Below are 16,817 nucleotides of genomic sequence, written 5' to 3' on the forward strand. Positions count from 1 at the left end.
TTCCTCAGCAGGGGGGAGACTCTGGGAGAGCGAGCTACTGCGCGACTTGAAAAAGTTCTCCTAAAAGTGCGTTTACATACCTCGTTCTTTTGTTGCGGTTCAAACGCGAGCCGTCAAAAACAGACCCGAAGATGCCTCTCCTCCTTTCCTGTTTTCAACGCTTTGTCTCAGGCCTGAATGACAAACTTCAAAGAGGAGACAGCGTGTTTATGCTCGTTTTCTAAAAGTCAAATAGGAGGGGGGAAAACTGAATACAGTAGAAGAGTGAGTGTCCCTTTGGGTAAGCAGCAATTCAGCCTCATGTACTGACCCCCCTCCTCAATGCAAACACGCACACAACACAATATCACCTTGTGTTTCAAGGACTCTTTGTGAGCATAAGTGCCACACACAAACACACACAGACACACACTGGCACAAAATCCCCAGTCGCACAGAATCCTCGATTTCCCCTCACACAGCTACTCTCCCTCCTGAGTGGATTGCCGTGACGAGTGTTCCTCGGGCTGAATACATGTGTAAGTGGCCTAATGATGCCTAAACCCATCCATGAGCAGACAGAGGAGGAGAGAAGCGAGGGGAGGGGGGGAGGGATGGGGTTGAGGAGGTGGCGTAGGGGTAGCCGGGGGTCATGCTTGTCGTGTCAGGCGGATTGGAAGGCCACATTGGCGTGTGGGAGCACAGCTTTGAGTAAAGCAGCTTGTTTCAGGCAGGGATTGTGTTTGCGGACTCTGCTCCGAGAGAGAGCCAGTGTGAATCTGTGTGTGTGTGTGTGAGACAGAGAGAGAGAGAGAGATTCTGTGCCTGGGCATTACAGACATACAGCCTTAATCCACATGGCCTGACATTCTCCGTTATCCAGGCCCTCCGCAGCCAACTACCCAGACTGATGGAGGCATGGATCTACCCCCCGCTGTGTCAGGCCACACATCGCTCTCTTCACACACAAACAATTACACATATTACATGTTTCACTGTGCCACCCAGCTCTCTTCCCCATAAACTTCTCCCACTTCCTCAAACCTACAACGATTCCTGTTCACAGCATTTATACTCTCATTTCCTAAGAAACGAGCCCCTCCACAGTTCCTCTTAACTGCAGGCGTTCACACACGGGTGGACTACATGACTACACACACCAACTCACAACATTTCTTGCCACTGTAGGAGTTGACCCTTTATTATATTACTGTATGTTTGCTATCAGCTCAGTCTGTGTAAGCACATCGGGATTGACAACAGTCAAACTTGCAGTGGAGGAAAGTAACATCTTGTGTACAGTTACTCAAAAAGTGGAGTTTTGAAGTACTTTTTTCACCCCATTAATTATTTAATGACCCCTCAGATTTATCTGGCCATTTAGAGGAAACTGACCCTTATTTTGAAAATCAATGGAATAAAATGCATTATTTTACACAAAGCAGATAAAACGTAGCATTAATTGATGCATCAGCTTGTAAAATTCAAAAACATCAAAAATGTTTTTTCTTGCCAAACAAGTACTTTTATTTTGAAACTTGAAGAAAATGTCGCAAAGAACGTTTTTGCTGCAGGGATTACATCATCAAAGTGTTGTAGTTTTAAATAATCACATCTGTAGTTCTACATTTAAGGGCAACTTCCTCTTCCACCTAATAAAGATTAATCTGATTCTTAATCTAAACCTGCAGGTACAGCCCTGAACTTTAAAAACAGGAAGTACATCGCAATATGTACCTCTTTCTAGCTGTTTAGGAATCCACTTCCCACTTCTGTCTCTCACAGGCGTTTCATCAAGTTTCTCACCTCAAGGTTCCCTTCTAACTTGAAAATTAAGTGTAATACGAAAAGTCCATGCTGTGAGAAAGGGAGACACCAGGCTTGGGTGGAATTACCCCAAAATTTTTGCAGAAAAACTGGCTTGTGCTCTTACACATCACATGGCTCCCAGAGGTGTTTTCCAGCTAAACAGTGTCAAACTGTAAATGTCATACTCCTTTTGTGTGAGTGTGACTGACTGGTGTTTTCTTGTTGTTGCCACAAGAGGGGGTAAGTTACAGTAAACCCCTGGTCCTTACTGGGCCCTATGGCAACAGACGCACGAGCCAAAAGCCCCCATGAACCGCTGAGAGCATCATGGCAACCCCCCAGCTTACATCATAACACATAAATTAGCATTGAATATTGTATATGTATAATCATTATTACAGTTACTAATATTATTCTTAATAAAAGTATGTAAAATTGTCCTGAGTGTTCTGATAAGAGTGAGACTCGTCCTAGATGAGATGGATACGCGCGGTGTGTGCGTTCACGTTGTCTCATTTCCTGACTCTGCCCGGAGAGAGAGAGAGAGAGAGAGGAGATACGGGGACACGGAGAGAGAGAGAGAGAGAGAGAGATAGTGTGTAGGGGGAGAGTGAGATAGAGAGAGACGAAGAGAGAGAGAGACATAGACATGCACAGAGGAGTAGGAGGAGGAGGAGGAGGGGGAGGCTCCTGATACCAAGACACGGAAAAGCAGGGGAGGGAGAAAGAGAGAAAGAAAAAAAGGGGCTGGTGGAGGAAGAAGAGGAGCGGGGAGTGGGAGAAAACAGGGGGAATAACACTTAAAGAAAGCGCAGAGAGGAGAGGAAGGACAGTACCTGGTGCTTTGGACATCCCCCTCCTTTCTTCTCTCGGGCTGTCACAGCAGATTGGACTCCGAAGGACCGACACCGCGTCCACCCCAGACCCCATGGGGTAACAGGTATGTCTGACTTCCTTGTATTATCAGCACTGAGACCCGCTTTCACGCGAACAGCTTTCATTCAGGAGCGGCATGTATCGCGGGGTTTCCATGCGTTTATATCATGACAACAATTAGTTTTGTGCCTCGCGGAGCTGTTAGTTGGTGGTCGCACAGGTTGGAGACATGACACAAAGCAACTCGTGCCACTAATATTTTTTTTACCATGGGGAAAAGCTACTGTATGCAGGCCTGTCTGTCTGATTTTTAATATATATTCTGGTCTATTGGCATCATGTTAGCCACGGCGTGAGAGTATTTTGACAGCTAAATAGCCGAGCGAGTGAGCAGGCGACAGTCTCAAAGTCCGCCTACCTGTTCCATACGTGACAGCCAGCTGTCTGTTGCGCGTGCGGATATTAGGAGAAGCTGTCATTCGCACATTGTATATTTCACACATTAGGGAACACAGACAGCTCTCTTATCATGGAGAAAATGCTACTTTATAATGTGTCTGAGTAAAGGGTTTAATAAATGTAGTCAAACTGATCTAAAATGGAAATAATTTCATATTAAGTGGACTAAATAGTTTTCTATTTGATTTTAACGGCGCTCCGGAAGTAGAATATTATTTTGAAATAAATGTCATATAGCTTACCTGGACATTTAAATTTTCTACACTTTTATTAATATATGTTCAAGATATATTATGTGACACTTGCAGACACATGAATCATCCTCTAGTTCGGCTTCATCCCAGCTGATAGAGTTTTGCATCCTGGCGAAATCTGCAAAGTTTTCAACAGCATGACAACCTTATTGCCACATCTGCTGCTGTGTGGGGAAATCATACACAGACAGATATCGTGCCACATAAAACACGAGTGATGCTCCTCCGTGCAGCCGTCTGGAGGGGATTCAAAATGAAAGCGCTCAGAGCCTGCAAGACAAGGGCTTAAACCCTCCTCCTCCTCCTTCTCCCCTCGATTAACCTCCAAAAGGGGGATTTCTCCAGCTGGAAATTTCTGCTGCGTCAACACCCAACCCTAGAGTACCACCACCAGACGAGAAGACAGGAGGTGGGGGTTTGGTGTGCAGATGGTACTCTCGGGTGATTTTTGTCTGTAGCCTTAATTGTTGAGTTGCCTCTGATGATCATTGAGAGTTGAAAAGTGTGGCGTCAAGTGTTTCTGTTTATTGGCGACTGAAGCTGGAAGCGTCTACTCTTCCTCGCCGCTTTTCTGTCTGTCTCCTGTAGAGCTGTGTGTGAGAGAGAGTGTGTGTGTGTCTACTGTCTGTGTCTGCCCTCTCAAACCGGTCAGTTCCGTCTTCCTCCATTTTCTACCATGCTTACCATGTGAGAGGGGGAACATACCCACTTATTTCCCTATGCATGTAGGCAGCGTACAGCCTGTCCGCGTGCACCTCCAGCCTGCAGCCAGGTGCGTTTGCAACCAACAATCTATAAAAGTAACATTGTTTTCATGTCATGTTTTGTAACATGTGAAACAAACTTTTTTTCAGAAAGACTTTTACATTTTTAACACCATGTTATATGATTAATTAACGTTAATTTAGTTCAAAGTAAAGCTAGTAGCTGTCAAAACTTTTAGCTAGCAGTTGTTGTGCTAACCAAACTTAAAGCAAATGAAACCCCACAACCTGTTTCAGCAGATTCTTCACTTCAGTTCGAGGGCTATCAGATATATAGTGTGTGTGCCTGTATTTTTGTAATTGTTTGTATAGTTTGAGCAACTTTGCGGTGCCAAGAAGCCATTTTTGACTTTGCTTTAAAGCGCACCCTCTCAGCTCTTAGCTTGCAAGTTACATCCAATTAGATCCAAGCATTTTCCTGTGTTTGACAATGGCTAACTGGATCTCTGGGATTAAGAGGCCATCTACTGATTTTTCCAAATTGTCTTAGGCCCTTCCTGGATTTGTGTGTTTGTTTTGACCTTCCTATTATAGAGTTAAGGGTAGGCTCTTGATATGATAAACCCTCCAAAGTCTGTTATTCAGTTATTCAATTACTGCAGGATTGTGTGCATGTTTGGATGGTGCTCCTTCTGTACACATTATGTCACCCTGAGCAAAAGATAAGCGCATTTCTGCTTTTAATACAGACAATCCTCAACTGTTAGAGCATTAAAAATAATGCTTGCAACATCTTTGCACGTTGGCATCTCCCAGAATGCTTTGTGTCTGAGGGTTGCTTTGATGCCTCACTGAGGTTGCCTCTTTAAGTAGGGGCTACATAGTATTAAAAAGCAGTGGACGTTAGTGTGTGCATGAGCATGTTTTCTATGTGCGTGTGTCTGCACCATCTCCATCTGTGTGTTCCACGGGGAAAATGCAACACAGACCAAGACAACAGCTACGAGGATGAGTGGAGGAGGAGTAGTGTAGGCGAGATCGGCTGAAAGATGGAAAAAATATTAGCAGTGTGTGCTTATGGGATTGCAGGAGGAGGATTTGAGGCGCTTCTCTTGTGTTATCTCTCATGAATGGACTTTAGGAATTGAATATACACAATAAGTGAGTTAAATTTACCTTTCAGTTTCAAGCGAAAGTTGTGTGTGGTGTTTGTTGGACGTGTTGACGCTGAACATTTTCCACACACACGCTTTCAGATCTCACAGCGAAGGTGTGTCTGAAAAGAGGGGGAGAAAATGAGACGTAGAGGTTTTGTTTGGGTGGTAGTCAAGTTTAAAGCGCGTAGCCTTTTTTTTGCTGTGCATGTGGGTGTGTGTGCGTGCGTGTGTGTAAGCCTGCTGGTATGTAGGTGGTGCTCAGTGTTCCCATGCAGGTTGTGGGCTGAACTGTGTGGTAGAAGTTTAGTCTGCTTCAACTACGCACACCCAGGAGATGCAGCACACTACCCCCTCACAAGTAGCCTATGTATGTGTGTGTTTATAAAGACAACGTGATCAATGAAAGAAGGCGAGCCTGCACAATTACTCCATGCTACAAAAAAATATCGATTCTACTTGGATCCTTGTCAGTTAAAAGTTTGTGAAGTTTAGATGGAGAAAACTTTTTATAGAGGGATGTAAAGACATGGTTCCTACATGTTCCTCTTCTTTTGTCCTCCTACTTTTTATATTATATTTTTAGGGGGTGCTGATTACTACATGCATTTTATTTAATGTCTAAAGATGTCTGGAAGTGTGGCTTTTGTAATACGATTTTGTTATACTGCAGTTTCCCTATACACTGTTGCTGTTTTTGGACGTATATCAACCTGAATGACCTATTTAATTGGCAGGCTTTAGGCAGGATCAGCCTCCCTAACAACCCTTATCTGGCTCTTTAATCATTTATAGAAATATAACTATTTTAATTTATAGAAAAAATATCGTCTGTTGTTAATCCCAGAAATGCATTTGTTTAATGCAAACATTCAAATGGCGCAGGTTATTCTGATCGCCCTGACCCGATATGACGAGAGTACAACTACCCTCCTTTGAAATATTAAGACAGCATGACAGTAACCTGATGAACTGTACTGTAAGTTCACCTCCTTTGAAATGTTTCAAACTGCTTGTTAGCATCCCTGCGCTCCATTCATCTCTGTGCCTCTCTCTCTGCCAGCCTCCTCGTCCCGATCCCCCCTCGGAGCTCACTTGTTAATGGGAACACCTGTTTGGCTAACACGCTGCAAAATGAACCGTTTACACTCGCGTGTCCTCATCTCGCATGACACCTCTCTGCGGAGTTTTCTGACAACTCTGTCTCCACGTCGTGAATATTATCATTCTCACGTCGCGTTTCATGACAAGACAGTGCGGCACACACACACATTAACCCCCGCGTCCAAACCATCCCCCATCATCCCCCCCGTCCACTAATAACTCCCAGGGCCTTTAAGCCTAGCTGCTTCTATAGCTCATTGTGCAGCGCTGAATACAGGTGTTCCTAATCCCCATGGGGTTACACGGATGCTGTGGGGGATGTGTGTGTGTGTGTGTGTTTGTGTGTAACAGCTGTCTTCCCTATCCACCTTTCTGATATGCTCATCCTCCCCCCCCCAGCAGAGAGAACAGGTGACTTTAAGCCATCCCCTCTCCAACCACGCACACAGATATATTCTTCACAACCCCACTTGTCTTTTCACATAGGTGTTAATATTTCATAGGCGCGCGTGTGTGTGTGTGTGTGTGTGTGCGCGCGCTCGATAGGATGTCAATGAAAGCAATAAGCCCTCTTGTTCTTTTCTTTTGTTCTTTTGTCCCTGAATTTAAATTTGAAGGTAATTTGCAGCTTTCAGTCTAATTTTTTGATAATCTACGAGGAGGAATTAAAAGTCCAGAAGCAGAAATTATACTTTCATTGTTGCTAAAAATAATTGCAAAACGAAAGGGGGAGGGGGGTTGTGCAGCTAAAACGGCGAGATGTCAGATTTCTCTTTGGAGTTGTTGATATTGCAAAACACCTTCTTGGATCACACATTCCTGAGCAAACAGATGAGGGATTTCAGTTTGTGTGCTTTCATCGGGGTGTGTTTTTCTTCTATTTAGGAATGCGGAGCGGATCCTTCCAAGCAGAGCCTCATGATCACACAATGCTTAACAGCGTCATGAGATATTTTCAGGAATTTGCGACATTCTCCAACTCCGGTTATCAATTGCATAAATGTCCAAAGTCGGTGGGGGGGGGGGTGTTGAAAAATCCTCCGTCCCTTCTCCTCCTCCTCCTCCTCCTCCTCTTCTTGTTGATCCTCCTTCAGGCGCTGCTAATCGTTGGCTTCATATAGTGGATGCTTTCACCAGTTCAGAAGCTGTCAAAACAAATGTTGCAACAAGTGACGACGGCGGTTGTATCGCACGTCAGGTAATGCAAGGCAGATAGGAAACATGCACGTATTAACATTGCAGTTAGTCTGGTGTTGATGACAGAAGACAGGAAGCGATAGCAGCTCTGTTTTGCATCTTATTGGCTTTCCATTTGTGCGTGATGTCTTCAGTCCCCTCCTATGAGTTTAAATCTTTAACTTGCCTTACGTTATAGGCTGATATTTCTGCAGAAATCGCCATTTTTTAAAAGTTAAAAATCTTCCTTTTTAACTTTTTAAATACTCTTCCAAAGATGAGATTCGCGTGACAAACATGAGCAGGTTTTAAAACATCAACCACCGATGCGACCTCTCCCTGATAATGAGCTGACGGGGGTGACTGACTGTTGTTCGCATGATCTGCATTCTTTCACCAGAAGTCGACTAAATATTTTGTCTTCCCAAACTGACTTGTTCCAAAGTTATTCCCTGATTTAATTGTTTTCTCTTGCACTTTTTTTCATATGCCGCATAATTACCGAGCGGGGCCTGGCCGGTGAAGCGGAGGAAAAACTGTTTACACACACTCACTCAAGTGCTTAATCGACAAGTGCCATCCTCACTTTGCAGAACCTCACTATCTTTTTAGACAAATTTACAAGCGATGAAGAACTTGAAGGTTTCGGGTGTAGAAAAACCTCTTTGTTGAAGTCCGGGCTCTGCAGACTCCTGAAAGCCTCGTATAAGTACGCGCTTGTTAGTTGTTTTTTTTCCCACTGAAAGAGTTTGTCTTTTATACACACAGTGTGAGCATTTGATGAGAAATTGAGCGGCTTTGAGCAAATACATCTTTAGAAACAGTCAACTAGCCTCAGGCTGTGGCTGGTGAGAGATTTCCATATCAAAGCTCAGGTGAGAGAGGGAGACGGGGGAGAGAAAGAGAGAGAGAGAGGGAGAGAGGAAGGAAGGAGGAGAGGGAACGTGAAGGAGAGAGAATAGGGAGGAGGAGGAGAGGGAGAGGGGGTGATGAAACAGACATCCACTCCGATCCGAAAGAGTTCTAGCCCTTGTTATTCTGTCGCTTTTTTTTTTCTTTTTCTCCCCATGCTGCACAGTTTAGTCTGTGTGTGTCAGTGCTGTCTGTCTCAATCTAAACTCCTGCGTAGAAAAACACACAGAGGGAAGGTCGGAAAGACTCGAATACAAAGCGACACCTTTCTCTTCTCAAAACCACACAAAGCTGTCTCCCTGCAACCTTATGCTGACTGGTGCTGACCGCAGGAGCAGAGAAGGGTTCCTCTCCCACCAACACTGCAGCAACATCTGACCTGCGAGCCGCCGCCAATATTTGGATCCCTGTTTAATATTATTACCGAGGCATAAAACCGTCATTTTCCCTGGAAATATTTCTCTTCTTTAGCTATAAGTATCAGACCTGACCCCGTGGAATTGATGGCGACACTCTAATTAATGGATAGAGTTTTCGTTTGGCACTTTTCAAAGACGTGTGTGTGTGTGTGTGAGTGTGTGCGTGTCGGGCGAACATTATCCCGCTTTGTAGAGTTTTGTAATCCAGCCATGGACTCTGGCTAGAGTGCTAAAGTGCTGCTAACAAGGCCTGTTTAACATTCTCTCCCCTGCTCAACATACAATTATTCCACTTCGCTGCCATTAACATGTACAGTAGGACTGGGCTTTTAATTGGCCTGATATGACTAATGCCAGATCAACTTGGATTTGCTAATTAGTTTTTGCTTTAAAAGTGCCATCAGGACATGAAATATTCATTGATGTGAGGTGGAGCGCGGACTGTGGGTGGTATTAGTGGGATATTAGTGCTATAGGCAGGCTGTGCAGAAGAGATTGAACCTACGTTGGCCTGTTGTGGTCGCTTATTCATACTTTGGGTGAGGTGTTAGTTTTTCGTCATAATTTGAGACACCCACGCACATATACACACGCACATTCATACACCACCTCCATTCTCAGCATCACAAGGCCACCTCTTCTTCTCAAGCCCCCACCTCGTCTCTCTCTCTCTCTCTCTCTCTCTGCTCTCACCTCCCCCTCTGCCCTCCTCCCCCATCCCATTATTACATCTCTCCTTCTTTTTTTTTTCCCGTCCTCCCCGCTCGTCTCGCATCCTCTTCCCGTTCCTCTACCCCGTCCTCCCCGTGCCCTCTGCTCCGTCCCAGCTGCCATCTCCCTTCTCTCGTCCTCCTCTTCTCTTCCTCCTTCTCCTTTTTTTCCCCTCCCACTCCTTAATCTTCCACCTCTCCTCCTCCTCCTCCACCACCCCCTCCTCTGCTGTAAGTGGGCCAGGTGCCTCCTGTGGCCTCCCCTACTCCATTTCTCATTTTTACCCTTCCTCTACTCCCTTTCTCCTTTTTTTAACCCTCTCCCTGTTCTCTTTCTCATTTTTATCCTTCCCCCTGACCCTCGCTCATATTTAGACATTCCTTTAATTCAACAGTGAGAAGCTACGCACCCAGGGTCCAAGCGTTGGGCGAAAATAGAGACATTAGTTTGGCTCAATGCGGCCGAGAAAGCCAGAATAACTTCTCTCTTTAGGTGAGAACGTGACGTCTCGAAGAGGAACTTTGTTTTTGTTTTGATTCACAACTTTTTTTCGCGCCGTAAAAACAGAACCTTTTGTATCATTATAATGAAATCTTATGGACATTTTATGAGCTCTCCCATGGAAGTATGGTTCCCTTTTACGAGCAAACAAGGTGAACAGAAGTGAGTAGGTTCACATCCCCTTTTCAGTGGCGAGGGGCAAACTCCCTCAACGGCCTTCTGCCGCTTTTTCCAACGTTGCATCTGCACAAACTGAAACACGAATTTACGTGGAAGTCTCATTGTTTCTGTCTTTTTGTTTCTTGCCCTGTGAAAGCGCCCGGTGAGCTCACAATACCTCATCTCGTCCTCTCTTTTTTTTTTTCTTTTTTCCCCCCTCTTTTCTCTCATTGTCATTCCCTGCCTTTGTCTCTGCTGGCTCGTTCTCCTGCCCTCTCCTTTTTACTCTCACTTTCTCACCCCCGCACCCATCCCTCCCTCCTGTCTTCTGTCTCACCCCCCCCCCACCCCCTCTCTCCCGTTTGTTTTGGTGTGTGCGCTGGTGTGTCACGAAAGGAGGGTGGCGGTTGATTGGTGGGTTGGTGGTTTGGACGGACACCTGATACTGGCACTGTCTCACAATGTGGGAATGTGTAACTTCAAAATTAGGTTTCCGAGGTGGGTGTTGTCCTCAGCGATGATCATGAGAGTTTACACAGTGGTCCTTTTGTCTCTCCGTCTCTCTTTGTGTCTCTGCCTATGACACTTTGGTACATGAACTGGCAGCTCTTTCCATCGGGGAGGGGGGAACGCAGCAATAGCTCCAAAAGCCTGCGAGCCACGGCGGCCGTTCATGTTAGTCAACAGGTGACAGTCAAACGTCAAACCCTATCGAAGTAAACAGGCGGTGAGTGAAAAGACAGACAGATAAGGCGGGAGGGAGGAAGGTGGGGTGACAGAAGAGGAAAGGACAGGAGTGAAGTGAGGATGCAGGTGAGGCATTTGTCTGGTCAAACCTCGCAATTCGTCAATCACAGCGGACGTGGCGGCCTCAAGCGACATCGACTTCTGCACAAAACTCCATAAGAAAGAGCGCTGTTTTAAGGAATTACATTTTAGTCGCACAAACTTCTGCTGGGGGGTGGGGGATGGGAGGAGGGTTGTCTGTTAGTTTCAGCCAATCACAAGAGAGCGCTGAAACACAGACGACTTTGCATCTACAGTTGTTGCTTTGAGAATTTACCCATCAGACGGCCGCAGCCGGGAAAGATCACCGAAGGGGCACAGCCTCTGTATCGACACTACGTATTGATGAACGTCTGTGGTGATACACTGCGCAGTGTATTGAACTCTCAAGTCTCACAGGCGAAATTGAGTGTCCTCCAAGTCCAGTTCCCCCGTAGTCCACTATAAGCAACCCTTACGGTAGATGAGAAACCCAGCGAGGCTCTGCAAACATTGATCGTGAGCTGCACTGAAGCTCCGTCTTTCATTCAACTCTACTTTCCCTCCATCTCCAGTGCTTCGCTCCCCATCTCTCCCTCCCCGCTTCTTCTTCTTCTTCTTTCCCGTCTCCCTCCCTCTTTCTTACCCTTCACTGTCTCTTTTCTGACTCCAAAATGTGAGTCTCTCTATATTTAGCTGCTCCTCTCCTCTCCCCTTGATTCCTCTCCCTTTATCTCACCTCCTTTTTTTTTCTTTTTCTCCGACTGCTGAAGGACGGATTCGCGAAAAAGCGCTCGGAGATTCATCAGTGTTGTATTGTAGCTGCTTTTTGATCAGCTTGATGAGTGACAAGGCAGCCTCGGGCTATTATATACAAATGTGTTTTTATAAACACTTCTCTATCTAAATGTAAATCGCCGAGCTGCGCCGTGGCTGCATGGTAATGTTAGTGAGGAAGTTCTAAGTGAATGTTGCATGTTGAGGGTTAAGTTAATATAGTTAAATGATGTGTTTTCCTTGTTTGCGTGTGCTCTGGAGTGTTTGTGAATTAGATTAGCCGGGAGTGAAGTCTCTTTTAATATTTGCTCAGGGGGGGATGGAGGGCGTGCCTGTTGTCCCTGTGAGTACACACTTAATCTGCGGCCTTTTTTGCTCCCTTCTTTGCATGAGCTCATTGTAAGCCGCGGCCCAGTGTGGATTTGAGAAAGATGCCTCTGTTTGCAGTCTGACAGAGCGACAGTCACACCAAGTTACCCTCACACACACACACACAGAAACACTCTCCCTCTCTCTCTCTCTCTCTGGACACCCGCCTCGGCACCAGATAGCGACTGGCCACCAGCAGTGAGTCACCAGCGTTCAGTCATTCAAAAACCACACATTTTAACAAACAACAATTACACTTCAGTCCTCGGACATTTCAGAGATTTTTCTTTTAGGGTTCTGTTGTTCCATACATTTTTTTACGTTTCCCTCCTTCTGGTCACCCTTTGTTTCATTTCCCCTATACTGTTCTTTTGCTCTATATGTGTGTGTGCTCTTGTCTGAGACCTTTGTTGCTGGTGGCTGCAGCGACGGTTCTAACAGCTCGGGAACAGGCTGCCTGCGTTCTGCGCGGTACACTCATGTACAGTCGTGTCTAGCTGAGTCGTGACAGGTTGTTTTTTTTCCGCTGCGACAGGTTTTGTGTTAAGACCTATGGAAGGGTTTCGGACAACGACACGCAATTACACAAACACAGACACACTCTGAGTGGCTGGCTGGCAGAGCGACAGATCAGGGTGGGTGTTAAATGCGAGTTCTGAGCCGCTTCATAGTCTTATATTGTCATCAGCACTTTTTGCCACTAAGCCATTTGGTGCTTTTCAAAACAGAGGAGATTGCCAAATGGATAAAATGGAGTGAAGCTGGAGGAGAAAAGGCGGAGATGTAACACTCAGAATCTTATTTTTGTTGATGCAGTTGGTGCACTCCAAAGTTCCCCCAAATGTGAGTTGTAATCCAAGATTGTAAAAGACTCAACACGGCCGGAAGCATGTGGACGACCCTTTCTCCATCCTGTAGACGGTATGCTTGTATTAAAGGTTGAGGGCTGTCATTGTCAGGGTTAGCTCTCTTCATTCGAGTTACAGGAAATATTCAATCTACTGTTATTTTGGACAAAAGTGCTTTCGATTTTAAAAAGACCCTTATTCTGGTTCTGCATAAAAAAGAAACTGTTCTGTGCCAGAGAACTCGACTCGACTGGCCTTCGTGGAAACTTTCCCAGACAAGCAGAGATGGTTGAAGCAGCTTATTCATGACCTTGCTGTAGGAATGAAATGTTCACAATCACAGAGGCATTTAATGTTCAGGTGTCCCCATGCTCTGTTTGGATGTCCGCATTCTTTTATGTATGTTGTGTAAAGTAAAAGATTGAAACTAGAAGGTCAGCGTTCAAAATCTATGCAATCTTCAGTAACATCTTTATTATCATCTGACCGCTCTTGTTTGTTGGCCTCTACATCAAATTGAATTTTATAAAACATGTATTCATTATTTACCCAGATAATATTTTTACACTAATAACCCTGGTTAGGAAAGCAAAAGGACAAAGTTAGATGCATCTGTGACAAGTAAAAAAAACCTTACACAACCCGGAGTTCCTAGAAGTCAGGAACTAATCCTGCAATTAGACAATGTCACACCTTAAAGCTCTACCTTCCCTTAATTCCCTCCTGATATCACGCCTGTACGTGAGCAGATGAGTCTCTAAAGTGTTGCTGTGGCCATCGGTTAATGTGGGCATTGTCACATGAGATCCCCACCCATCACTTACTACCCCTACCAGCAATCTACCCCCATCTTCAAAACCAAATACAGCCACTTCCTGCTGTAGGGGATTTCACTTCCCTGTAGCTCACAGATACGTTTTTCCAAAGAAGTAGTCCTTTCCTCTTTAAAATAAAACTTTAACCTGAGGAATTATGGGAAATTACTGTGTTTTTGTTACGCTGGTGTAGCTCTGAGGTGGTTAATGGCAGAGATATATTAGAAATATAACGTAAAACTCAGTTACTAACAGTCCTCTTGAGGCAGAGTAAAGTTATCTACCAATGCATGTAAACCCATACGCTGACGACACCATCCTTTTCCTAATACATTACTTTCATTGCAGCTGGTCTGCTTTTACTCTTAACTTTAGTATGAAGAAGATAAGTGTAAGCATCCAGCACCGGTCGTTTCACATTTGAATGACACTCACTAACTCACCATTCCTTCATCAGCGCTCCACCCCTGTTTGCATTGGTGGCCAATCCCTCCTACTCTCCATGTTAACGGCAACACATATCAAACAAAAGACTTACTGTCTGGCTATCTTTTCCTGTCCCTTTACCTCTGTCCTCCCCCTCTCACTTTCTCTGCCTATCACATCCTCCCCTTCCTTTATTTCCAGCTCCAGCTCTCACCTTGCCTCCTCCTCTTCCTCCCTCACGTACAGCCCTTACTGTTCTCCTCATCCGCCCCTCTTTCTGCTCTCCCTCCTCCTTTCATTTTGGGTTCTCCGACAGTGGTAATGAGATGTTTCATTATTTGCATTTCACAGCTTTTAATAGAGAGAGAATTTAGGCTAAGCCCCGGGTCGTCAGTCAGGGAGTTACCACTGGAGACGTAGCAGGCTTAGGGGCCTAGAGAGAAAGATAGCCCAGAAACTACACACACATACACGCACATATGCACGAGTATAAAGGAGGTAGACACAGATGGAGAGATGGTGATATGGCAAATTCTCGCCCCTTTTTCAAAGCTTTCAATGCTGCAAACAGTTCAAGTGACACTTTGCGGGCCATTGGAGGAACTTGAGGTGACGTTGACACCATGCCACAACGTCACACTTGTTTTCCGGTCACACTAGGATGATCCCCACCCATCCTTACTATGGCTGGATTTCCATAAGATCACTCTAGGCTTAACACCTGTTTGGCTAAAGGTGACAGGACAAGATGGCCGAGAGGGTCGGAGGTGTTGAACTGTTCACATAAGTGACATAAGCTGGATTGGAGGCTTATAGAGGCGGACATTTTGGCAGGTACTTAACGTAAACAAACAGCATGACGTGCGCCACGGAGATGTTCAGGTGTAGATGTGGAGTGTCCAGGTGTTGTTTCCAGGCGTTATGTTTGGGAGGGGACAAAGGAAGGGGGGAGCGGAGGGATGAAGAGAGTAGTGCTAAGTCTTCCTAAGCCTCCTGGATCCTCTTTGGTCCCTCTCCACATGACATGGCTATCCTTCTTTGAGTCAATCTCTTCCTCCACCTTGACTCCTTGGACGTCGGCCAGAGAAACAGAGAGCGGCCAGAGAGAAAGGGAGAGCGAGGTGGAGGTGCAAAATGTGGCACGGTTAGAGCTGGTGGGGAAGGTGGAGAAAATAAAGGTGGACAGATGGAGGGTGTTGGATAAAAGAAAGAAGGGGAAAAGGCGACAGGAACACGTGCAGGGAGATATAAAGAAGACGGATAAAACAGAGACGGTAGCTTATTTTCAGAAAGTAAAGGAGAGTTCTGTTGTGTTATTTTTCTAATTGCAGCTTGCATGCATGTTTCCGTCTAGCTGCCTCTGTGTGTGTGTGTGTGTGTGTGTGTGTCGTGTGTCATGTGCACGTGTGTGTGTGTTATTTTTGTCCGTGCCTGTCTTGTTGATGGGCCCGCCACCCTGGCTTGTCCCGGAAGGCTGCCAGCTCCGTCGGATTGGGGATTAACCCCGGGATAATGGCCTTGATGCCCAGTTGAGTGGAAGCAAAGCTGTTTAAAAAATATTGGCTGCCTGAGTCACTCTCTCCCTTCTCTTCCTGTCTCCCCCTCTTTCTATCTTCAGTCTCTATCGTTCTAGTCGCGCTGTCTCTGCGATTCTGCTCTATCACTCTGTTTTTCACTCGTCTTTATCTGTGTCGTTCTTTGGCTCCTTTTCTCTTTGCTCCATTTCCGTGTCATGTTCTGTCAACATCAGTAACATTAGCACAAATTTAGTAATTTAGAATATTAGTTAACTTTTCTAATTTAATACAACTTTATTTAATATTAGAGAAGAAAAACTAGTGCGGAAAGTAATGTCCGTCCTCTATCATACTGTCGTGTGTTTAAAGAACAGTGACTCCATTGTCCAACTAAATATCAGTCTATTTCTACTTATACATGCCGTCATTTTTTCCTACTATTTTCTCTCTTTGTATGCTAAAAAGTCCACTTCCAAGCAATTCCTCCTTTTGTACCTTTTGCATTTTTCATATATATTAGCATATAATGTAAGAGATGTTTGTACCTCACAGAAGTGTACATGTCAGTAGTAGAGGATATGCAAAAAGGAAGGAGTTGCTATTTTAACGTGGCTGATGACATTTCTGACTAAGGTGCGAAGCTCAGATCTCTTGGTCTCTGAGTTCTAACCTCATTTCCCCTCCTCCTTCCCGTTAATGTTCACTCACTTCTTCAGGCCGGTTTCTGCAGCCTCCTCCCTGCTGATTGTCAATGACAGCGGCAGGATGAAAGTAAGGATGTGAAAAGAGGGGGGACTTCACTGCTAATAGAGGAAATAAAACTAGCAGATAATATGTTGGTACATAAAGATTGGAGAGTTATTGCAGCTCTGTGCTCTGTGAGTCATACTCTGCACAACAGTGCAGTCAGGCAACGTACTGTAGAGTCAGAACATTTTCAATTCAAACTTCTATTGACTGATTTTTAGCCATTTGGGGCAACCTTAACCATTAAACATCATCATCATTATAATATTAACACGTTAACAAGTTGCCATCATCATAAGTTTGACAGGTTGAATCAGTCGACAAACAGATGATTAT

The 16,817-nt window shown here is 45.1% G+C and overlaps 1 protein-coding gene across 2 annotated transcripts in view; it reads left to right on the forward strand.

The window, feature by feature from the left end:
* The first annotated feature begins 2,276 nt into the window (after positions 1–2,276).
* Positions 2,277–16,817, forward strand: part of zbtb46 (zinc finger and BTB domain containing 46) — a 61,233-nt gene continuing 46,692 nt past the window's right edge. For both annotated transcript variants that reach the window (XM_069660590.1, XM_069660589.1), the window contains exon 1: positions 2,277–2,728. The gene's annotated coding sequence lies outside the window, so the exon portion shown is untranslated. The remainder of the gene's footprint in view (positions 2,729–16,817) is intronic.

Source organism: Semicossyphus pulcher, unplaced genomic scaffold (genome assembly GCF_022749685.1).
Source record: "Semicossyphus pulcher isolate SPU_LCO1_2020_fin unplaced genomic scaffold, fSemPul1.0.p SCAF_13, whole genome shotgun sequence".
Taxonomy (NCBI): Eukaryota; Metazoa; Chordata; class Actinopteri; order Labriformes; family Labridae; genus Semicossyphus; species Semicossyphus pulcher.